Source organism: Fundulus heteroclitus, chromosome 16, assembly GCF_011125445.2.
Source record: "Fundulus heteroclitus isolate FHET01 chromosome 16, MU-UCD_Fhet_4.1, whole genome shotgun sequence".
Taxonomy (NCBI): Eukaryota; Metazoa; Chordata; class Actinopteri; order Cyprinodontiformes; family Fundulidae; genus Fundulus; species Fundulus heteroclitus.
In genome coordinates, this window is record NC_046376.1 from 8117205 (window position 1) to 8142324 (window position 25120).

Genomic DNA, 25120 nt, shown 5'->3' on the forward strand with positions numbered 1-25120 from the left:
GTGTTTCTGTTCGGTTGGGATTTCAGCATCTTATTGCTGTTCCTATCAGGACAAAGACTCCAAACCTCATTTATCTGTATCCTTAATGCTTATGGCCAGAGGTACATATCCTATTCATGATCAAAACTAGTCCATGCATTTGTTACTTCAAGGCTGGACTATTGTAATTCTTTACTATCAGGAAGTCCACAAAATGCAGTTCAAAGTCTTCAGCTGATCCAAAATGCTGCAACAAGAGTTCTGATAAAATCAACAAGAGGGATCATATTTCTCCCATTTTAGCTTCCCTTTATTGGCTTCCTGTTAAATCAAGAATAGAATTTAAAATTCTTCTTCTAATGTATAAAGCCCTTAATAATCAAGCTCCATCATATATCAGAGCTCTGATTACCCCGTATGTTCCTAACAGAGCACTTCGCTCTCAGACTGCAGGTCTGCTGGTGGTTCCTAGAGTCTCTAAAAGTAGAATGGGAGGCAGATCCTTTAGCTATCAGGCTCCTCTCCTGTGGAACCAACTCCCAGTTTTGGTCCGTGAGGCAGACACCCCGTCTACTTTTAAGACCAATATTAAAACTTTCCTTTTTGACAAAGCTTATAGTCAGAGTGGCTCATGTTACCCTGAGCTACCTCTATAGTTATGCTGCTATAGGCTTAGGCTACTGGAGGACATCAGGGTCTATTCCTCTCACTCCGATGAATTAATGTTACATTACCAAATAACATAGAAAGTACTCCTGGGTCAATGTGAGCTTCTGTACGTTCTGTGTCTCTGCTCTGTCTTCTCTAAGCCCCAGTGGGTGGAGGCAGATGAGCGTTCACACTGAGCCTGGTTCTGGTTCTGCTGGAGGTTCTCCTCCCTGTTAAAGGGGAGTTTTCCTCTCCACTGTCGCGTCATGCATGCTCAGTATGAGGGATTGCTGCAAAGCCATCAACAATGCAGACGACTGTCCACTGTGGCTCTACGCTCTTTCAGGAGGAGTGAATGCTGCTTGGAGAGACTTGATGCAACCTGCTGGGTTTCCTTAGAGAGGAAACTTTTAGACCAACCTGGAGGATCTGACTGAATTTGACTTTATAAAGAGCCTTGAAATGACATGTATTGTGAACTGCCACTACATAAATACAATTGAATTGAAATTAAATCATTTTGCCCTTTTTATTGAAAGAAAGATGTTTTTCAAAAGCAGTATTTCATCAACAATACACTGATGGCATCCGGGTCACTTTTGTCACTGAAGGTCATACGAACTGACACCAGATGGTCAGAATAGGAATAAACACTAAGGGTTGAAACAAAGACTCGGGTTTTGCTTGTACTTCTCTGGACAAGTGATTCTTGTATGTAATACATGCAGCTCTCTGCAAAGTGCAAAGACTTTTCCCAGAGCTGACAGTGGCAGAACAACCCCCGGGACCTCTTAAAGAGGAAGATTCCAGCATAAGAACCCCGTCACAGAGTATCCTGTCAAGTAAAAGCTACAGATTATATCTGAGGGTCGTATCTGAATACAACCAGCATGCTGCTGCGCACAAGCTCCAACATGGGGTCACATCGAGATTTTCAGCCAACATTAACAATACAACCACGAGATCCCTGGCAGACTTCTCAGAGCCCATTAATTATTCTGCTCCGGTTTTCTTTTCCATTTGCTTTCTGATGAAGACAGGAAAAAATCCTCACCCTGAATTGAAGTTAAAAACTCTAAATGTTGCTAAAATAGATTTTTAGGCTCTGCAGGTTCAGTCGTTTGACATTTCGGTTTTAAAAAGCACCCATTTCCAAATCTAAACCCCTCACCTTTAACAGCGTAATGCAGAGCTTAAGAGTCACATTTATTTAAGGTCAACACTATACTGGAATAGATCCCATTCAGATTATTGTTTAGTTGTCATATGGTAATTTAAAAGTTATTAGAAAATAATTTTTTTTTGAATGTGATGTTGGTCCCGTGCTCAAGCTTAACTTCAGGAACTTCTGCTGCCAAACAACTAATAATACGTAATACGTCTATGTTAGAGCTGCACAGATAAACACTCAATTACATTTTTTTAATATAGTGCCAGTTCATAAAACATGTCATCCTAACACACTTTCCAAAGTCAAATTCTAACCTGACTCTAGCCAGACGCATGTCGTTCCGCCTAGCTCCACTCATCCATCTGGGACCTCTCCATAGGAATTGCCTTTTTTGAAGGCTGGGCCTTATCAAAAATCCTTGCATATGATTGGATAAGCCACTTGTCTGTCATCTTTATTGACGTGCTATTTCAACCACTCACACCGAAGCTAACCCGTGACGCTGATGAAAGCGACGCAGAAAAAAAATGTGTTTGCGGCTCTAGTGGCACACGTTTTATTGACAGTGAGCTGACAGGAAGAGGGGGGAAGACAGGCGGCAAAGCGTTGAGGACTAAAGGCCTCCTAATATGGTTAGCGCTAACCGCTAACCGCTCCGGGGCGTGTCTGCGTCCGCTGTGGATGCGCCCCGGAAAACAAAACTTGCCAAATCCGGTCGGGAGAAGGGCAAAAACATTGATTCCACCACCAAAAGCCTTCAGAGCCGTTCTCTGATGTTCTTTTAATTAAACAATATTAGGTAGATTGGACAACACGGAAGAAATAGCAGCATCAATGTTAACGCTTGCTTCCTCGACGAGCCGCCATTGTTATCAAAACAGTCTCACGTCACGGTTGCTTCTCCACTACGTCACATCTATGAAACTCCAGCCCTGCGTCCTGATTGGCCAGACCATAAAAAATTGGTTGGAGAAATCACTCTCTATGGGAGATGTCCCAGATGTATGTGAGTGAAGCTAGGCGGAACAACATACGTCTGGCGAGCGTCAGGTTAGTCAAATTCACCCCACCATGGCAAAGCTACAACTCACCAGCTCCGTTAACAATGTCCGATTACCTGGGATAAAAGAGGTTAAAACATTTAATAAGACAAGTTCTGCCGGAGCAACTTATAGTCTGAAAAATACGGTACCTGAACTGGTTTATACACCTTTCAGAGGAACATTTGTAGTAAGTAACTCCTAACTTTATAATGCTGTTAGCAAGAGAACATTAATCTGCTGAGGGTGCTCTCCGCCATGTTGCTCCAACGCTGCGCTGATCTTATGGTGGGATTTTAAGGCAGGGAGGGGCTGAGCCATGAGTTGTTCACGTGCACGCACACACGTGCACACACACACACGTGCACGCACACACGAGGCCGAGCCGGCTATATTAGCAAGAGACTGGAGAACACAGAGAGATGCAGGATGATGTTATCCCTTAGTTTATCTGAAATATTACCTTTAGTTCTTCACATCACTGTTTTTTTAAGCTGCAGTTTTCTCTACATTGAGATTTTTTTTTTTTACCAGAAAATCTGATATCTCTTAATATTTATACTTTGAAGTTATCATCTACAGATAGGAAATGCCACCTTATTGACAACATTCATGGGCAAAACTGTAATCAAGCAGAAAGTGTCATTCTGACATGTTGCTTTGAGGACTCTGTTTATTAAATGCAATAACAGAAATGTCCAATCAGGAAAAACAACAGCACGTAAAACTGATGATCTCATCAGTTTTATTGAGAACATGGAGTTTCTTGTTAGCTGCTACCTGATAACCAACTGCAAACCCTTCTTATCTAGAACATTATGTGCCCTCCAGCACCCGATTAGATGTGAAAACTAGTCCCAGCCTGTCCTCCCTCGGCAAACCAAAAATACCCGACACAGCAGCTTCTCTCTGGAAACACTGTCAAGTTACTCTAAAGTTATGTGACCAAACAGGCTTGTGATTAAATCTGCAGGGCGGACGAGTTAGAGAAAAGGCCAGTGGCTCATGTTGGCTGATTTGTCCGGCGTTCAGTCACCGGACATTTCGGGGAGCGTCTGCAGGAACGGATGCGTCTGCAGCTTCTGGATCTCTGGGTTTCTCAGAAACATGGTTGAGAAGACCCAAAGCACAACTTAGAATTGTATAAAACAATTTAAGAAAAAAAAAAAAAAAGACTTCACTGAAAATAGGATGTTTTTGGTTTACTTGTGTACTGGCAGGCCTCCATTTCAGTAATTCTAAACTCATACACAAGTTTTTAATGTGCTCACTATTTTTCTTTTTGTATTCATGTCTTTGGAAACTGATTTCTCTCTGTTTTATACTTTTGATACTTTTTTTCAGTGTTGTGCAGTATAGGTACCTCTCTAAAATATGACTTTGGTAAAAGTCCAAGTCACTGACTGAAATGTTACTTGAGTAAAAGTCTTAAAGTATCTGAAATGTCTTGTACTTAAGTATGACAATTACTGTAAAAATAGATGTACTCAAGTAATATAAAAAGTATAAGTAAAAAGTAAAACAAAGCAAATGCAGTTTGAATGACATTTTTTACATTTTGGTAAACTTAGAAAGTCAAATTCACTTAAAATAACAAACAACCAAGTGCAGGAGAAATTTAGATCAAGTTTAAATAGAAAATACAACCTTTTTGTAAGCTTTCAGTTTTCCTTCTTCAAGTAAGTGCTATGCACTTTAAAATTGTACACAACCAAGTGCAGGCAAAATTTAGACCAGGGGGTGTATACTAAGAACATGGTTTAGTTACTCTTTTTGTAACGAGTAACTAAAGCAAACATTGAAAATGTATTGAAGTAAAAGTATGCAATTAAGTTCAGAAATATAGTGAAGTAAAAGTTATCAAAAAATGTTATACTCGAGAAAAGTATAAAGTACTCCAAAATATACTTAAGTACAGTAGTGAAGTATTTTTACTTCGTTACTATACAACACTGCTTTTTTTTAATCTACTGAAACAACAGTTTTAATTCATCCCAAGTTTCTTTACAGGAAACATTTTTATTTTTTAAGGTATCCAAATGTTTTCTCAAAATCTTTTAAAATGTAGGAACTCAATGGCCGCTTTATCAGGTACACCTTCCCAGTATTGGGTTTGATGCTTTTGTTCCCTCAGAACTAATTTCTTTGTGCTTGGAGTTGGAAACATTAATGTGCACCATGTGTTATGTTTCTTTTTTTTACCAAACACTTTTCTTTTACAATATTAGCCATAACCAGGTACTACTTTACTACTGAACAGAGGAGTATTAGGGCCATCAGTACATTTCTAAAAGTTAAACTCGTGATGTTATCTTATGGCGTGCAGCATGTTTAATACTTTAAAGGAGTAAAAGAAGGTCACTTTTCCTACAGGTTTTACAGCAGCAAACATCACCAGGTTTACGGTGCCTCTTGGTTTGGTTTGTTGAGAAAAGCTGCTACAGGGGAGAGGAGCTGCTGCAGCACCGCTGGGGGAAAAGTGTGCCGATTTGGGAAGATGACAAACCTTCGCTTTTTAATCATTTTGACCCAAATGAGGCACACCAAATCATAATTTCAAAGTCAATTCTTTCAGAAAAATACTGAGAGACCAAAAACCCTCAAACACGTCCATGAACAGCTTAAAAAAAAAAAAAAAAAAAAAAAAAAAACCTGCACGCATCCAGGCTTCACTGCAAAGAATAGAGTTCAGTATCAACTCCAGAGTAGCTTTCATGTTCTGCAGCTGATAATAAGAAAAGTAATTTCCTTTTCATTCATATTTTTACTGTTTTGTCACAGAATCCAGATAGTAAAACTATAAAAATGTTTTCTTTTTGCTTGAATACATAATGTAGAAATTTTGTTCCATACTGAAAATAAAGCTTTTTTGTATAAAAAAAAAAAAATGGAGTGTGCCAGTTAAACATGGAAGATACTCATTAACAGTCACTTCCTCCAACAGAAGATGAGATTAAATGTAGACTCGGAGTTTGAGCATCACACTCCACCAAAAGCAAATGAAAGCTGAAATTGAAATGTAAAAATCTCAAGCGGAGCTGAAGGTGTGTTGTTTTTAATGAAGTGACTCACACATGCTAGCTTCTCCACCAGGCTTGAAAACAAATGACATGATAACCACACGATGGGACCGGGCTCAGGAGCTCTCTGAGCTTTTGTGACAAAACAAGCGGGACGCTTGATTTTAAACATCAATGACTTTAATTAGTGTCATTCCACAATCACCAATAATAGTTGTGAGTGTGCGGGCCCAGTGTCTGACAGCCGCCGGGATGCGTGGCAAAGCGGGGGGCTCTTAACAAGATAAGCCCTGAAATCAGCGAGCCTGAAGGAACAGCACCTGAACAAGAGTGCTGATGAAAATGACGGCGCCGTCGACCTGCGTGGAAACAACCGGAGTGTTGTTCGCACTTCTTATCGTAGACGAGCCAACGACACGACCAGCGCCGCGGCAGATAATTCCTGTCACTTTTACAGCGGGAAAACAGGGATCATCCTTTTGTATGGAAACGATACGATTAAATCTGTGGATCTCTGGGAACGACTGGGAGGAAAAATATGTTAAATAAAATATATCCATCTGGACTGAATGTTCTGCACCTCAAACGTTAAAGCAGTGGAAATATGTGGAAATCTCCTAAAAATTGGACATTTTACTGTTTTTTTTTTACTTTAATGTTTCTGCTATAATTGAACAAGCACAAACGAGGGAAACCCAGGATTATTAAGAGAATAACTAACACATGCAAGAATTAAAAAATACCTTTTTTTAAAAAAAAGACACAGATTTTTAAGATATGTAAAAAAAACTATGTATCATGAAGCTTGAGTTTTATCACAAACTATTACATAATAATAAATGTGGAAAAATACTTCACATAATAAAGAATAGGGATGTAAACCATCAGACTGCATAGAACTCAATATGCAGTTAATATTTTTATATAATTAGTTAAACCATTAGCTTTTCTATATGTATGAACCTGGAGGTAGGCACTAATTTTCCAACTATAGCCCAATTTCTTTCCTTCCTTCCCTGATCCTCACAAATTTTAGAAAATATTTTTCTTCAACAGACTTGATCAATTCCTTTAAAAAACTGTTCAGGTGATAATCTGGTTTTAGAAGTAATCCATCAACTTCCGAGGCAATAATGAAACCAGTAGAAGGAATTTTTTCATCAGTGGACGGAAATGACTTTACTTTGGGGGCATTCTATTATTTAATAATTTTTTTTTTTTTTTTACAAAAGAAGGTAGAAATAAACAATATTAGAGCGAGAGCAAAATTATGGCTGACCAGCTATCTGGAGGATTTGTACCAAAGTGTTAAAATAAATTAAGTTCAATCTAAATCAGTCAAAATGACGTGAGGGTCTCTCAGGGGTATTTAGACGGCACATTAAGGAAGTCTGTTAAGTCTGAACCGTTTCACTTTTGCATTATTTGCAGACGATACCATTTTTTACTGCTCTGGGAATCCTTGGATGAACTTTTGCAACAGAGAGGGAAATAAATATAATGGAATATTTTTGACAAATAACCAGAATCAAGCTTTTTTTCTTTAAATATATAAATATTCAGTATTTTCACAAAAGATCTGGTTCCATTTGTGTCCATATGCACATTATTGATCTGGAATTGGTAAACAAATAAACACTTAAAGAAAACCAAGTTTGTACAATATATTAAATACAAATTCAAAAAAAGCTAATGAAAAGAACTTTTAAAGATTGTTAAATTAGAGTAGTTTATGAAAATAAATTTTCTGGGCATAAGAATCAAATTATGATGAACACCACTTATCAAAAATAATGAAAGCTAAAATATCTAAAAATCTCTCAGTTTCATAATTCTAATAATGTTTGTAGATTTGGGGAAACATTTTAAAAAACACATGACCAATCTACATATACAGAAACTATAAAATCCTACACTGATCAAATTATGAACCGCTAATCACTTAGAGACCTCGACATTTCAAGACTTGGCTGATTATAAATAACTAAATAGTTTTTAGTAAAGTGCATCAAAAATACTTAAATCACTCAAAGTACATGGAAAGTAGAAAGTTAGGATGTTCGTAATGTTGGACTTATTTTTAATTACAGTGCATAGTGACATCATCGCCACCTACTGGTGCAGAATAGATATTTTAGAGCTGGTTATCTGAGACCAAGATTTGACAAATATTTCATAAAATATCCGGAGTAGAATACTGGCAACATTTTGACTGTGGAGAAAAAAGTTTGTACCGCAAAAATTTCCAGGAGATTACCTTTTACAAAAGGTCAGCGGGCCTGTTTAGGCAGAATTGGACCTCTTCAATAAGGATTCTGACTCTACAGATCAGATCATTGTTTCCCTTTGGTTTGGTATAAATACTTTGATGGTGATTAAATGCTGTGAATACCTGAAAAAAAATTTAAAAAAATAAATAAAAAAACATAAATGTTCAAATTGCTTCATATGGACTTTAACTTTTAAAATTTATTACATTTTTGGACAGAACTGAAGCCCTGGAGGAGGAGAGAAATCTCCAAGCCCGCGGAAAATGTTTGATAGTTATTGGAATTTTTATGGGATTTGCTGACAATAAGAAAAATACAGACCATCACAAGAGTCATCCATAAAAGAGATACTTCAAGTCAAACATTGGACTGACCTTGGCTGAAAACCCATCCTGCGGAGGACAAACAGAATAAATGGAGAGGCGTTTATGTCGGGCTTGCTTTGGAAACAACGGCTGGTTTCAATTTCCTCCATCCTGACAGTCGCACAAACTTTGAATGAAGGCGGTTTTTACAATAGCGGCACATCCAGTTTCAGATCATACAGCACGTTCCCCTCAGACAGCGATCCCATAAAAAAAAAAAAAAAAACAGCGCTTTCTGACACAAAAGATAACGCCATGCACCGAATTAGAACAATTACCAGAAGAAAAGGCCTGAAATGATTCAAACAACAGAAGTTAAGTCAGTCTGGTTAGTATGAGCACAGTTGGTGGAAGAGATTAAAAACGCTCAAGAGCGGTTGTGACACTCATTGAATTACATGTTGACAGCTCTGTGTTAGTGAAGAGATGAAAGCAAAATGAGATTTTCAAAAGTGAATATGGGAAATGATGGTATTGCTTTCTCCACATTGTCAAAGCTGACAGTGCTATTACCATCACTGTAACGTCAGGTGGTGGAATGCGCTGTTCAGTTAGGAGCAAATCAGCCGACAGATTTTGAATATTGATTGTGTTTTTCGGGGGAGGAAAATGTGAAACGGGGAGGAAATAAAACCGGGGCAGTGGAAAAAGGAGAAGATTTTACATTTCCGATTGGTTTAATTCATGTAAACGATAAGGTTTAGGCAACTTGGAGGAACGGGGTGGACCGAATTTACTTTTGGTCCACATTAAGGGTGCTTGAAATATGCAGAGGCCATGAGGGCAGGGGGGGTTCTAGACAGGGGCCAACAGAGGCCTGTGCCCCTGTAGAACTGTTCCTGGCCCCTGTTATGGCCCCTGTACTAAAAACATGATATTAAATTTCTTAGGATGATAAATGCTGACAAATATGTTTATGTTTTTACCCAATAATAAAATAAAATAATTAAAAAATAAATAAATAAAAAACCTGCAGTTCCAGAGCCACAATTGGCTCTTTGGCTTACTTAATATATTAAACGATAAAATGTTGACCTGTTAAGTCCCCCCCCAATCTTTTGTTCTTTGCCCCTGTGAAAAAAAAAAAACACTGGCCCCACCCTGGCCCCCTTGCTAAATTTGGTCTAGAACCCCCACTGCATGAGGGGTGTGATTATCTTACAGGCAGTTGCCAGAGCATCCTACGGTTAATAAGAACAGGTGAATGAAGGAGAGATGGAGCAGGTCTCAAAGACGTACCCAAAATACCCTTAAAGGCTTTTAGCTCCTGCTCCGCAACCTTTCACAGGGTCAACAGTCAGATCGCTGTCATGTGGAGGAAAGGAGCTTCGGGCTGCTGCGCCGATTTCTGAAAGCCTTTAACTCCGACGTCATTACGTGACGGAAAAGCTCATGGATGATTATAGTCAAATCCAGGCCTACAGCCTTCTGGAAATTAACTACAAAGTGCGTTGCTCTCTTCTATCCGAACATTTTAATTGATTTCCATGAAGTTTGCTGTGCTGATACATGTCATGCAAAGGATTGTGGGATACTTTATAGCTCCTTAGCACTGGTAACGGACGTCGGGAGGTTCTTATGCTAAATTAGCCACGGGAGGAAGCATACAGGCTACTTTTTCTACCCCCTTCCTAACTGACTGCACTATTCAGACGCACTTCTGCTTTGGCTAAAGAGTCCTTACTCAATAAGGGTATTATGGATGGAGCCCCTGTGTTTCCTGCAGCCGATGAGGTGACATAAGGGTCACAACACGAGCTTCCATAAGGATTGGTTGTAAACCTGCAGCTGCATGTGGGAGGTGCAGCAATCAATGTGCACACAGTGGCACACCATAAACGTTCTGGGCCACATGAGAGAACACATCGGGACATGATCATCCTGTGTCACATCAAACGTTACAGAACCAGCGATGCTAACAATCCAGACTCAGGTACTGGACCACAGCAGCTGCCGGTGACCGGCTGGAGCCTGGCGTTGGCTTCAAACTACCATAAACTACCATAGAGCGACGCCATAATCAATACAAGTAGCACCGAAGCTGCTGAATTTCCAAAGATGACCATTTTGTGGGACAACAAGGGATGAGGATGTGAACCGTCAACATTTCTTCCTGCCTCATGATGAAGAGCTTCACAAAGGGAAGGCAAACACGATGTCCTTTAAAATATTTCATTCTGTTCTGTTCAAACAAATGTTTCAGGCCAGACATCCTTTAACGTCAGACAAAAGCAGCTGAATAAATACAAAATACAGGTTTGAAATGAAGATTTCATGGCAAAAGATGGCCAAGCCAACCTGGCGCTGTGTGAAAATATGTCAGCAGTGGTGTGGCGGTGGCAGCGTGATGGTGTGAAGTCGCTTTGTTGCTTCAGGATCTGGACGAGTTGCAGTAACTGACAGACTGGTGATTTTTGCCCTCTAGCAGAAAATACTGAAGGAGATTTTTTTGGCCAGCAGGTTTTGACTTTTAGTCCAAATTCACCTGAACGCAGCAGGGCGGGGTTTGTGAGGGACATGAGAGAGATCACAGCTGATTGGCTCAAAACCTCTTCGGAGCGGCCTAGTCAAAGTCTGGATGCAGGTATGTGACCTTAAACAGGCTGTTTAAGCCAGTTATCACAAATGATGATCATCTTTATTTGTTATTGCGACACATTTCAATGAAACTGGTTCTGGATCTAACCCGTTCTTCAGGGAGCAACGGGTCACCGCTGGGGAGCATTCTGGCGCTCAGAGTGGCAGTCTGTGGTTTGTTCTAACCACTAGGTCACCGCTGCTCAATTTTATCAATGCTGAACATTTTTACTAGATTAAAACTTCAGGACAACCTGGCATGTCAGCTGCAGGAAACAAGGACGAGCAAAAGCATGAATGGAGGCAGTTGTAGCCATGAAGGGCAACAATTATTCAACAATTAAGTGAGGAGCCTCTGAACATTCAACAGCTCAGTACCAGAAACCTTCAGTCCTTTTTTTTTTTTTACCTCTTCCACGGTTTCCATCAAAATCAGGTCTCTACCCAACATCTAATGACATCTGAGGGTTAGAAGCTTCATAACCTTTCCAGCCTCTAATCAGCTTCATTTTTATGTTAATGTAAGCAGAATCTTAAGAGTTTGCTCCTCTCCAGCTCCATCAACAAATACCGCAGCTTAGCAGAAGAAGTATTTTGTCTTGTAGACGGTCAAATGTCCATCATAGTTTCATTCATAACTTTTTGAGTAAACAACCAGATTCAGATGAGATCCATCTCTGGAATCTTTAATAATAAACATGTTTTATTATTTCTACTAGGTAATTTGCATTAAATATTATGGAAAATGAAACATTTGCTTTCTTTCACTGAGCAACCGTGAAAAAACCCAACGGAAATATCCGATTCAGGCTTCGGTTATAAATAGTTTAGATGGCGATTTTATTTAAAACATTACCAGAAACATTTGAGAGATGCCCCCCCCCCCCCATGAAAAAAAAATAAAAACATTCAGGAAGAGATACCCTATTTTTCTTCTCTTTTTTAAAAAGAACAAAATGTCACAACTTACCCTTTAAAAATGCCTTTAACGGTTACTTTTAATGATTTCCATCATTTTTGTACATTTTGAACGTACAAAATTGCTCATGTTTAATTCATCGCTGACGTTTGGGGAACAGGTAAGATTTTAATTAGTATGTGAAATAAAAATGTGATCAATGTATTTAATTTAACATATAAACTATAAAAATTGGAAGAAAAAAACCCCGCATTGCCAAGGTAGCTTAATAGAATAATCTTTAGTAGATGCAGGGAAGCCAAAGGCAGCAAATGAGCTTAATGTGCCTTAAAATGGATTAATCTTCTATAACTAAATGAAAACCAAGAGTACTTCATCATTAATGCATGCAAGGAATAGCAAGTAAAAAGAAAACTTATTAAAACTAAAGCTGAAACTTCTGAAAGCGAGTCGATACGTTTAAAGTGCAAGGAAGGGGGGGGGGGGAAGTCAGTCAAGACAAAAAGACAAATGACAAAGTAGTGTTATTATTCCAGGGCTGTGTGGTAATATATTATCTCTTCATTAAACATTTGAGCTGGATCTCTGCTCTAATTAGTTGGCTTACTTGTCTCTTTACACTGGAAGTTGTGTCACTTTCAGGTAGAGCCGTCAATGCGGCTGAGAGGCGACTTCGCGATGAATTTGTCGACGCATTCACTTTGACATTTTTCTCTCTCCGCTCACTCAAGACGAGCAAACGGCGCCATCTCCGACATTTAGGACGGCGGAACCGTTCCTGCCGCCCTGACCAACATCAGCGCACTCAGCCAATAAAGAGGAACAGGAGAACGTCCAGACTCTCCTGATAAATCAGCATTTTGAGCATTTCCTGCTCTGCCTTCAATTATCCAAAAAACAGGGAGCCGGAGCTGGTTTTGAACATTTTAATGTTTTTTTTTTACAGTACAGCTACGTATTTTGTGTTTTGCAGAAAAGTCCTGACCCTTTAGGATAGACACCAGACCCAGTCGCCTGTCCAGGCTGGTGAGATTTAGCTACTGGTGGGATTTGTCTTCTAGAAACAGGTGGGGGAGGGGGGGGGGGTCTTTTCATGTACATCTTAGATGCTCTAATGATTTGGGATCTGCCAGAGCGGACATACCCAGAGGCAAACATCCCCATCACAGTTTCAGAAGACCTTGTATTCAAGCTTTTCCAGCTGGTTATTACCTGCTTCTACAAATACAGTTTAGTTTTGCTTCAACAGCCAGAGATTGGGCCGGTTGCCAGGTCATTGCATCACTTTCTAAAAACGGAAAAGAACCCGTGTCTTCCTGTGAATGTCTGATCCTCCACCTGGATGTAGTATTCTGAGTTTCTATTAGAGGATAACGGTGGAGAGAGGCACTTCTTCTCCATGAATCACACAATTTCCTTATTCTTCCTGCAACACCATACCCTCATATCGCCACTCTAATGCTCTAATGTGCTTTGTTTAACAAAATGGCATTACTGACCACTGATGGGCTTTAAAAACAGGAGCTAAACACGGTTTTAGAAAGGATTTATACTATTAAAAGATGCAGCTAAAAACAGCAGCTGTGCAGTTCGTTTTCATATATTCAATTAACATTAAAGCAAAACTAAAAGGCCTTTTATGCTAAGCAGATTCATTGTTAACGTTAATACTTCTATCGTTTGTCTTTATTCTTATTTCTATCCTTATCTTTATATTAAAAGTTAACGTCAGCCTCCTTTTTTTACCATTTTATTTTTGCTAGAGTTTTTGCCAGAAATGGAAAGAAGTTGTGTTTTTTGCCGGTCTGGTGGGGGTTGTCTGAATTAAACTATAGTTCAAAGAAGTGTTGCGCCAATGCCATTTTTTGGCCCCGATACCCGATACCTGGCTTTGCAGTATACTGATACCATCTGTTTGAAATTGATGTGTGTGTGTGTATAAATGAAGAACTGCATACTACTTAGGGTAGTAGAACTTTTTATTGCCTACCTGGAATGGGTGACAATAGTTGAATAAACTTTTGGCTCTCAAAGGCCAAAATAGTGCAACATTCATGAAATTATAACATGTATAATAGTAGTGCAACAGTAAGACAGTAAAATTACATTCATAATTGAATAATCTCTTTTAAACCCTGAGTTTTGGCTCTCAAATGCCAAAATAGTGCAACTTTCATGAACTTATATAACATGTATAATACTAGTCGGGAAAAAGAAGGCTGCGTTCAAGTGACAGAAAAATCAGAATGGTATCGGTGCCTATTTGTTGGTACTCGCCAATGCCGATACCACCATTTTAGTGCTGGATCGGGGCCCCGTCCCATACTGGTATTGGTATTGGTGCAACACTAGTTAAAATATTATCCAACTATTAGGAAACAACCGTTCAATCAGTACTCTACTCACAAAATTGATATTTACCCGTCACAAAAGCCAATTATTTCTCCTCTGATGTGTTAAAGTTTGGACCAGGATGAGTTAACCAAAAGTAACGTCACTCTTCCACGTCTTTTTTTTTACATCTCACATGTTTTAACTTGTTTTTTGTACTTATCACATTTAGATTATTTCTCACTTTTAGACACAAACATGAATTTAACCCCCAAGAGCTGCAAAAACAAAATTATAGAAGATGTTTTGTAAAAATGGAAAAAAAAAATCTTTAAAATTTTATGAAAACTTTATATTTATGATAAGTATGGATATAATTGTAGTTCCAGCCATTCTGGAACAAACCTTTTCGATACAACACCTTCAACTTGTTTACAACATCAAGTCTGGAACATGTTACATCATAAATCCATAGCAGCAGCTTAAGACCATCCCAGTCAAACTGGAGATGCTCATTACATACAACATGCAGCAGCGCACTTTGAAGGTGATGTTTGGCAGCTAACATCCAAATCCCCTTTTGGCACCTTCAAACGTGCGTGTTTAGGCTGCCAACTTCCTATTTATCCCAAGTCGTATTAATATATGCAACTGTTAGTGTGCTGGAAATGATCCATCGAGCTGTAATAATTAAACTCTCAGTCTCCCCGATAAAGATCTGCCACGGCTGTTGAATCATCAAGCAAAACTAGCGATCAGCTAAATGTCAAAACAGACGTTTGTGTCCATGGACTCCGGGTTAATAGCGGCTTATCTTGCAGGTATTTGTTCAACACGGATGTGAGCTGCAGAGGTATGTGCTTCTTTACCCGCCGTGAGGAGGTAAACAGTCAAATTGCCAACATTAGCACAACAATATCTGCAACAAATTGCTGCTGGCAAGAAGCTCGGCCCATTATCTGATCAGATTTGACCACACATTCCTCAGTCCGTGCGGCTGACAAAAACAGCACAAGTGGGTAATGTGCCAGGCTCGCTGACCTCGGGCTGTCAGACCGTGCAAAGAGGTTTCCAGCACTCGGCGGCTTCCCTTTCCTCCCACTTTGGAGTTCTTAAGTCAGGTTCACAGTGGAGACTTCATGAATAAGCTCTAATGTGACTGAGAAATTGGGGATTGCTTTCCGCGTCTGGCTCTGCCAACAGTGTGATGATATCGACGACTAGATGGCGTGAACGCAGAGACTCCAAAGAGCGGATTAGAGAGGGGAGATAAGGCTATCCACTGTAATTAAGCCCTATCTCTGTACAGCCACTGAAGAAAATAAATCACCCTTCAGAGCTTGCCAGTGTTGAAATGCATGAACAATTATTCAGTAATTAATCGTTATACATACAGGCTCCAAACACTAATAGGACATATTTTAACTACAGCATTATAATACTTTTAAATTAAATTAAATCTGAATGCATTCAAGATCAATGTAATAGATCACCTATTTAACCTTTTTTAATCACTCCAATGTAATTGCATTAGCGCCGTTATCAAGCATTTTATGATGTCCCCCATGTTAATTTCCAATTGCAGACATGTATAATTGAAAAAGGAGATGCATGGGGTGTGGCAGCAGACAAACATGTGGGACGGTGACGGCAGACAGGCTCAGAATAACATGTAGCTGTGATCAAACGTGTCAAAGTTACTTGGTTTGGCCACTTTAAACTGAATATTTCTCCTCTTAAATATTTTAGTTTTATTAGCTTCATTCATAAAATAGTTTTTTTTCCCTTTTCACATAGAAGCCCTGAGGCATTAAGTGATATCATAAAAACTCTGGCTTAACGATGGTTGAGGTCAGAAGTGTGTAAATGTGTATAAATGTCATTAATTTGGGGCTTTTAATGGTGTTTGAACTGTTCTCTTTCAAAGTGAATGACTATGCACCATGCAACTTTAATGACTTGAAAAAGACATGAACTGCACAAAGATGAATATATTCAAATACTGCAGGATTCTGGTATCATTCAAACTGGATGTCCCACCACACTTTCTAGCAGAGTTCATTTGAATGGTTTATATTCATTGTCAAGCCCCCACATTAGCCCCTATTCTGTTAAAATCCACAGGATTTAAATCCCCTAGGCTTTAGTTTCCTGGGATAAACCAAAGTTTGGGGCTCTTTGGGATTTTGTGTTTCCATTTGCTAAGGAATGTTTATGATAAACAGGTTAATGATGTCTTGGGAAGTTGTGAGGAACACTGCAGTACCACTCCAGTCCAGTGAGTGGCAGCAAAAGACACCTTAGGTCAAACAAAGGCAGACTGAGAAGCATCCGTATTCTCCTGCATCCGGACTCCAGATAAAACAGGATGGACAGCTTCTGCTGATGGCGTTACACCTCCTTAGCCTTTTTTTTTTACATCGGTCCTACCGTATTCTGCCCTGCCGGCTTGATTCTAAGCTACTCCTGTTGGAATAAATAAATGACACTAAAGCGCAGCTTCTCTCTGTGTGCCTGGGAAGCAAACTGACTGATCTGTAGTAGGGTTTGGCTCATTTATGGCAAGAATAACCAGGGGGATTTTTCAGTACAATACCGCAGACCTTTGATGGGAGCAAAATTATCTTTAGAGGTTATAGGATAAGTTCATAGTCCACCGATTTAGGTTTAGATAAAGAGTCAGTCAGTCTTAGGGGAAATGTGTGTTTTCTGTGCACAAGGAAAATTAAAGGCCTCCATTTGATCAATAATACTAAAATATCAGTCTTATTACAGAACTGTGGCAAAAAAAGTTTACAATTAACTTAAAACGCTGAAGACATCCAGCCAAGATTTTCACATTTGATATCTGATGTATGCAGATATTCCCCACTAACTTAGTAAATGCTTTATATTCACATTTCAGCTACAACAAACAAATCTCAGACGGTCTGGCCGACTAAACGCTGCAGCAGCGGGGGTTTCCTCCTGCAGCCAGAGAGACCAGTCGGTCAGCTGTCCGAGCAGAATTAAAACTGGCTCATAATCCTGATAAACTGAGTCTGGAAGTGCACTTTCTCACAAAACATTTTAAAACTACTTTTTGTGATAGATTAAGGTTATATAATTGATAGGTTTGTAAAGTGGTCAACTCCTTAATTTCCTGCCCCCCCCCCCCCCTGTGACAGACAGTTTGTTCAACAAGCCCCGGGAAAGCAGGGCAAAGTACTAGATCGCTCGAGGGACCAAAAGCCCAAAGAAAGCGAAATTAGCTGGGTAAATGTCCATAGACAGGATATCTGGGATTTGAAAAGCCAAAGAATTTTAAGTGACAATGGAAAGGTCTGCATTTTTCAAGCCAAATAATACATTGGAACATCTTTACCATTTACCTATCTTTTGACCCAATACAAGTTGTTAATTTATTCAAATTTTCTTGTTTCTGCTTTTACTTGGATTTTATTTCTACCTTTGATAATTTCATTGGTTTTAAATTCTAATGTTTTATCAATTTCTTTTGACTTTAGTCAGTACCTGCTGTTATTTAAGTGCTTTACAAAGACAGATGGCTTGGCCATTCAACTTTGAGAACAAAGGTTTTCAATGTAGATTTAGAAAATAGTTTCCCTTATTATTATCCCTTATGTTTGTTATTTTTTTTTAATGGGTTGGATAAATTTGATAAATGTTCAAAATTATATTAAGCAGCATTTAGCGGCAATTATTAGGCGTTCATTTAGTAATTTAGACTAAAGGAGGTAGTAGAGGTTTGGTATCCTACCGTACAGTAAAGGGTCGGGTGACCCAAATATCATGGTTTTGATGTTTTTATTAGTCATTAAAGACTTGGAGTTGGGTTGAAAGACAAAGAAAAAAATGACTAACCCCAACTTCTGACGTGAAGCATCAGCAACCGCCTTCAGGTTGTGCAATTTCCTCTCTCATTGCTCCTTTCCAACATATATATTCCAGCACATCTGAAAGCAGCTCAATTATAGACAAACTATCTATTTTTGTGAGTCCAGAACTGAAAGACTTCAAATAAAATGGCAAACTTTTTAGAAAAGCAAAAACTTTTAATGTTAAAATAAACTTTGAACTTTCTTTCCCCTCACTGTGGGCTCGTACTGGTCACAATCTAATTAAAAAAAAGGTGGCAAACCATTTTTACACATTTGGGCACCTGGAGGAAGAAGCAGAACAAACCAATATTTCACTCATTTATACCCTTTAACTTCACACTTCTTCCAGCTGCTCAGGTTTGAACAGATTGTGTTTGAACGGTTATTTGATCATTTTAGGATATTACCAGAGATCAGATAATTGGTGCATAACGAGACTCTCATGACTTCACAATACATAAGGCTGAAATAATTTAAGAACTTTTCTTCATGCGTAGCTCTAGGAACTGAAGACAAGCATCCTGTGGTGCCAGGCAGAGGCTCAGGATCTAGTAGAGGACGTCAGAGACATTTACACCGGTGTTGGGATGTGAAATATTCCCAAATAATATATCAGTAAATAATAAAGTAATTATGAAAATGATAAACATATTTTCCCACAAATTTTAAAAAAGGGCAAAAGATTTTTACTCTTTAAAACAAAAAAACACTTTAACCCAACTGATTTGTGGAAATGAAAGGTATCGCTCTTATTTGTACTCCACCTTACATCATCAAAATCTCAAAGTGCCTGCAGAAGTTTTTAAAACCATGATTGCATTTAAAAAAAAAGTTAATATGGTCAGAGACAGACCAAAACAAATGTTTTTAGTGCCGTTTTAAAGCCGGCCGTGGATCGCTGTGACCTCAAAGTGTCAGGGAGGACATTCCACTGACGAGGAGCGGCGGCACAGAACCCTCGGTCCCCCATGGTGCTCAGCCCGGTTCTGGGCATCTGAAGCGGGTTTGAGTGCGCAGAGCAGAGGGAGCATGCTGTGGTTTGTGGGGCGAGTGGCTGTTTTAGGCAGGGCTTTGAACCGATTTTTTTTCCCAATCAGTTCGTTCCGAACAGAAACGGAAATATAACATTTCCGGTTTTGAGCTCCACCAATAAATTGACGTTCCCAAACCGGTTAGAACAAAAAAAAATACTGTTTGACAAAAATAACTATTGATATTGTGTTTGGAATGAGCGTTTTACTTAACGATGGATCGTAATTTACCTCTTATTTAAGATGTGTAGCTCTAGTGGAGACACCGCTCTCTCTCTCCATTCAGTCAGCGAATGTGTGATGTGATGTCACACAGGAAGTGAACCTCAGCCGTCATGGTAACGTGCGCAGGAAAATAATTACTTTTTTTTTTTAGTTAATTAGGCAACAAAAACTTTGAGGAACGAAATAAAACCGGTATTATTTTTAAATAAGTGTTCCAGTTCCAGAACATAAAAAATAATAACGTTTCCGGTTTCGTTTCTGTTCCCTGTAAAATACAAAAAGTTCCCGGTTTTCGTTTTCGTTTTCGTTCATTGAACCGGTTCAAAGCCCTGGTTTTAGGTAAGGGGGCATTTCCATCCATGCTTTGAGGAGTGAGGAGAGAAATGTTGCATTTGATCCTGGTGGAGCTGGGAAACCAATGAAGTGAGTGAAGAATGGCTGTAACGTGCAAATTGCCCTTCTTAGGACCCATAAAACAAACAAAAAATTGTATTTCTTGATTCAGAAATAGTCTAAAAAATATATGATTTCCCCCTTTTTTTGCATCAAAATTCAATTCAATTCATGAAACATGTCATCTCGAGGCACTTTACAAAATCAAAATCAATCATATTATACAGATTGGTAAAAAAATGTCTTAAAAAAACATGTCCTTCCTTGTCCATCAGGTTTTTATTAAACTAGAATTAAGTGCAACATACATAAGCTGTTTTATAATGTATTCATAGACCACAAACAGTGTGGGTCCTTTGCTTTAAAACATTTAATCCCATCTGCTCAGCATTAAATCACAGCTATAGTTGCACTTTTATCTGCGCGTAGATGTTTTTATATGAAATGTTTCTGGTGCCTCTTGGCCAGGTCTCCCTCCCAAAAGAGATTGTGTTTAGCAGAATTGTTCAGGAGAACCGGTTTGGTGGTGGGTGAATGTTGGTCTGGGGAGGGAGACGCAAACCTGGACTAGATAAACCATGGCGCCCTGAATTTCTTAGATCCACCGTTTGAACCGTCGCTGCTGCAGTGGGTCCTGGGATCCTTTCTGTGCACGATAATGGCGCATGTGGGAAGCGTCTGCAGACAGGAAAGAGGATGAAGAATACTATTGACAAACTCCCCTGACCTAAAGCAGACAGAAGAGCTCTGGGACATCATGTTCAGGTCCATATGACGTCACCAGGTTGCACCTCAGGTTGGTCCAGGAGCTGCCCGTTCAGGATCTGGGAGGAGATGCCCCAGAATCCCATCCCTCACCCCAGGATCTCCGACGTTTTCAGGCAGGCATACAAGCACCTGGGGCCGTGCAAACTACCGAGAACCATTTAGAGCGGACCTTTCAGCAAACTGCAGCAGGCTGCTGCATCAGTTTCTCAGAGTTCAGATTAAACCCTCTGTGGCTTTGGCAGTGTTGTATAGTAACGAAGTAAAAATACTTAACTACTGTACTTAAGTATATTTTGGAGTACTTTATACTTTTCTCGAGTATAAAATTTTTTGATAACTTTTACTTTTACTTCACTATATTTCTGAACTTAATTGCATACTTTTACTTCAATACATTTTCAATGTTTGCTTTAGTTACTCGTTACAAAAAGAGTAACTAAACCATGTTCTTAGTATACACCCCCGGTCTAAATTTTGCCTGCACTTGGTTGTGTACAATTTTAAAGTGCATAGCACTGACCTTACTTGAAGAAGGAAAACTGAAAGCTTACAAAAAGGTTGTATTTTCTATTTAAACTTGATCTAAATTTCTCCTGCACTTGGTTGTTTATGTTATTTTAAGTGAATTTGACTTTCTAAGTTTACCAAAATCTAAAAAATGTCATTCAAACTGCATTTGCTTTGTTTTACTTTTTACTTATACTTTTTATTATATTACTTGAGTACATCTATTTTTACAGTAATTGTCATACTTAAGTACAAGAAATTTCAGATACTTTAAGACTTTTACTCAAGTAACATTTCAGTCAGTGACTTGGACTTTTACCAAAGTCATATTTTAGAGAGGTACTTATACTTTTACTTGACTCTGAGATTTCAGTACTTTATACAACACTGGGCTTTGGTCATTTTCATCAAAAGATGCACCATCCTGTTGTTCCTAAAAACAACAGGATGGTGCAAAATTGGATTTTTTTCCCCCTCTTCCAATTTCAGGTCTGATGTGTTTTTAAAGTGATCCTTTAATTTTTGTAAGCAGTGTATAATCAGCAGGACGGGGCTAATATGACTCTGTGCATGAAAATCAATGCTATTAACAAAACGGACACCGGTTTGTAGGAGTAACATTAGCTAATGAGACTTTAATGACTTGTGGGAAAAGCATAAAAATGTGTATTACTGCAATAATTACTGTAATTTATGTTTGCATATATTACACATGTAGCACTCCTGATAAAGGCTCTAAGGCAGTTAAAAATGTTAATATCACAGGTTATGGTTTTATTTGCTCTATATTCCACACTGATAGTGGGATGTGGATTTGATAATTTTGTGCAGATCTAATGCTGTTCTACGCTTAAAAGCAGAAGGTTCTAGATCATTGAAGACAGACGAGGTTTCTCATTGTTCTGATAAATGTTTGAGGAGCAACCTGCAGGTTCTATGGTTTAAGATGTTTATCATTTAAAATGGGTATAAAAAAAGAGTTTGTGAGTCTCTTTAATGTTGTGATGGTTCTTGCTTTTATGTTCTCCACCTCGAAGCCTCACTCCGTCTGCTTTACCACCAACTAACCCTTCAGGTGTAGATGTTCTATCCAGATAGTGTATAAAATCATGCAGAACTGCTAAACCGCCCTATTTTATTGCCTTGATAATTAAAACATTTCTTAATCTGTTTTATGAGAGGCAAAGAGCCACATGTGAAGACCCCTGGGAACGTAAAACAACTTTATCACCGAGGCTTCAAATGGATAAAATTTTCTTTTTAAAAACCTCCAATACAAAAAAAAAAATAAATGATTGGTATCCATCTGCTGCTTAAAGTTCACAAATACCTTCACTGGTGAAACCTGACCTGAACTATTTTACACTGCTTACAGAATAATGTAAACAGTATGTCTGGTTTCTTAAAGCTTTGTTTGAAGGCTAAAAAGATAAAATCTCACTTTTTTTTTTTATCTTTGAACCACCTTAAATAGGGTTCTACTTGAACATTTCTACTCTGTAACAAAACAAATAGCCCTTTTAATTTTAAAAATAAATGTGTAACAAATCAAAACGGTAAAGTAAAATATAGTCCAGATACGTAAGATTATACCCCATTTCCTACAGTTCATAGAGGACAAAGATTTGGCTACGACAGCAAAGATTTACATTTAAACCCGAGACCAGTTTCAGTCCGCAGCTGTCCACCATTAAAGATCCTGTCAAAGACCCAAGACTTTATCATCCAAATATAATCCCAACATCTTCCAGGTTTTCCTCATGGTGGGACAATGAAGGCGGCTCCCCCTACAGATCAACGTCCACCGACTCATTTTCACACAGAGTAGCTCCACCTGTATGGAGCTCCTAATCTCTGGCCAGCCTACAGAGGAAGCTCGTTTTGGCCACCTGTGACCAAGATCTACTTCTTTCAGTCTAGATCCATGGTTGATGACCGTAGGGGGAGGCTTGGGACACAAACCCGGTAAAGCTGTAAAGTTGTTTCCCTCAGCTCTTTCTTCAAAAGCAACACCCGCATTATGGGCCCAACCCAGCGGTCGACCAACGACCTCAGACTGAAAAGATCCGACTCACCTCCTGGCTGCTTCAGATTCAGCTGTGAATCCCTGAAGGTCACGGTTTCAGAACACCTACTAAAACCCATCAACAGAACCAACAAAGACAACAATCTGGGTTCCTGTCCATGAACACCACAAACAAGGGAGGAGTCCAGACCACGCTGGGAACAAGCTCGACCTGCTGAACTGCAAACAGCTCTTCTGGGGTTACATAGAAGGACAGGGCCGCCATTAATAAAACTCCTGGCACCGCCGGATCACCCAGCAAACACCCTGAGGCTACAGGCCTTTGGCAGATTCATAAAACACATTTGTACTCGACAAACAAACTCCCATGACCCCCTGAGCAGGTCTGGTCCACTTCGATTCCCAGACAGGATGAAAGCGGCGCTGCTTCCTGGACTCCCGTCTCCAGCCCCCCCCCCCCCGTGGTTAAGTTTCCCAGGACGTTTCAGGAAGTGTGTTCGTTGGAACCTATACCGAGCCTTTGCAATCTTATTTATTTATTTAAACCATGTTGCTTGGAAGCTGCGGTATTATTCAAGTTCCTCCGTTCCCAGAGAAAGTCAGATATTTACTCTCCATTTGACTTTAACTGCAAACATTCTTTGTTACAAGTTGGACAGAAAAATCGTTTGAAGGTCAACACGTTACATCGAACTGATCCGGGGGAAAAAAACAAACTGAACTATTCAACAACCTGCTGGCCTTGATTACGTTCTCCAATGGCTCAAACACCATTCCTCAACTTTTTCCTCTTTTTGTGTGCGTGTGTGTGTGTGTGTGTGTTTTCACCTTCTTTCCACCTTACCCCGAGGCAGTTGCTGAGTTTGGTAGAAGGAAGGACAGACAAGCATTTCGCCAGGAGCACAGAATCACTAGATTTAAGTCTGTTACCGCTCGACTCCTCTGGAGAATGACAATCACAAGGAAACAAAGACGGCGTGATGGTTTGACTGACAGCCTTTTATGTCTGTTCACCACAAGGTCAGATGTACCCCAAATAGAAAATGGAATGCGAGTGATCCCGAGTTTCTTCAAAGGATGTCCTTCGTTTGGCTTGAATGTTGTGTGTTTTGTTAAAACGGAGAGAGTGTCTTATGAGTGGCAGCCACCAGAGCCAATCTGAAGAACCGAACCGAACATGAAAGACGGGAGCCAAACAGAATCAGAGTCAAATAATCTAAATATAAGTTTGCGGCTGCCGCTATGCCGACTTCAACCTTGTCTCCTAAATGTCACAAAAGAGGGAATGTTCCGAGGTTAATTTCACCATATTATCAAGAGAATAAGGCAATTACTAACAAATGACAAAAAAAGGGCAATTGAGAAGCAATTCTGAGGATAACTGACCGCGATATGTCCTCTCGGCAGGTGGCTATTCATAATACAGCAGGTTATTCATATGAATTATTTCCTACCTGTCATTCACTTTGCTCTGCAGCCGAAGTAATTGTAGTCCTGGAGATCTCACTTTGGCACCTACAGCGGGAGTCTTGGCTGACCTTCCTGGGCGATTCTTTCCAAGCAATTATCTGCAGACATTTTGGGGGAAGAAAGAGCGTAAATATTCAATGAGGAACCCAGAAACAAATATTCGTCAATACAGGAGGCTTGTAAAAGCAACAGGAAGCCAAGTACAGCTTTATTTTCGGAATATGAGGAGAAAGGAGGTTTAAATCCCACCCAACGCACAGACCGCAGGTCATAGAGCAGATTTTTGATTTATTCCATCTTACCCGTAATAATACATTTTGCTGTATATTTATAGTAAGTATGGAAACATAGAAAACTGATAACTAATTCAAAACTTTACCGTTTACCGCACAGTCAATCAATTTGAACATGCATTGAACCTCCAAGGTGCCCGTCGCCATTAATATTCATGCCTGAGGTCAAGAAGCAACAAAAATGTTGTGTAAATATTGTAATGAAT

General features: G+C 39.3%; 1 long non-coding RNA gene across 1 annotated transcript in view; it reads right to left on the reverse strand.

Moving 5' to 3' along the window:
• LOC118566409 overlaps positions 1 to 25120 on the reverse strand; it is a 284803-nt gene that overhangs the window by 165214 nt on the left and 94469 nt on the right. Inside the window, exon 2 of the long non-coding RNA XR_004932988.1 lies at positions 24606 to 24719. This is a non-coding gene — a long non-coding RNA (uncharacterized LOC118566409). The remainder of the gene's footprint in view (positions 1 to 24605; positions 24720 to 25120) is intronic.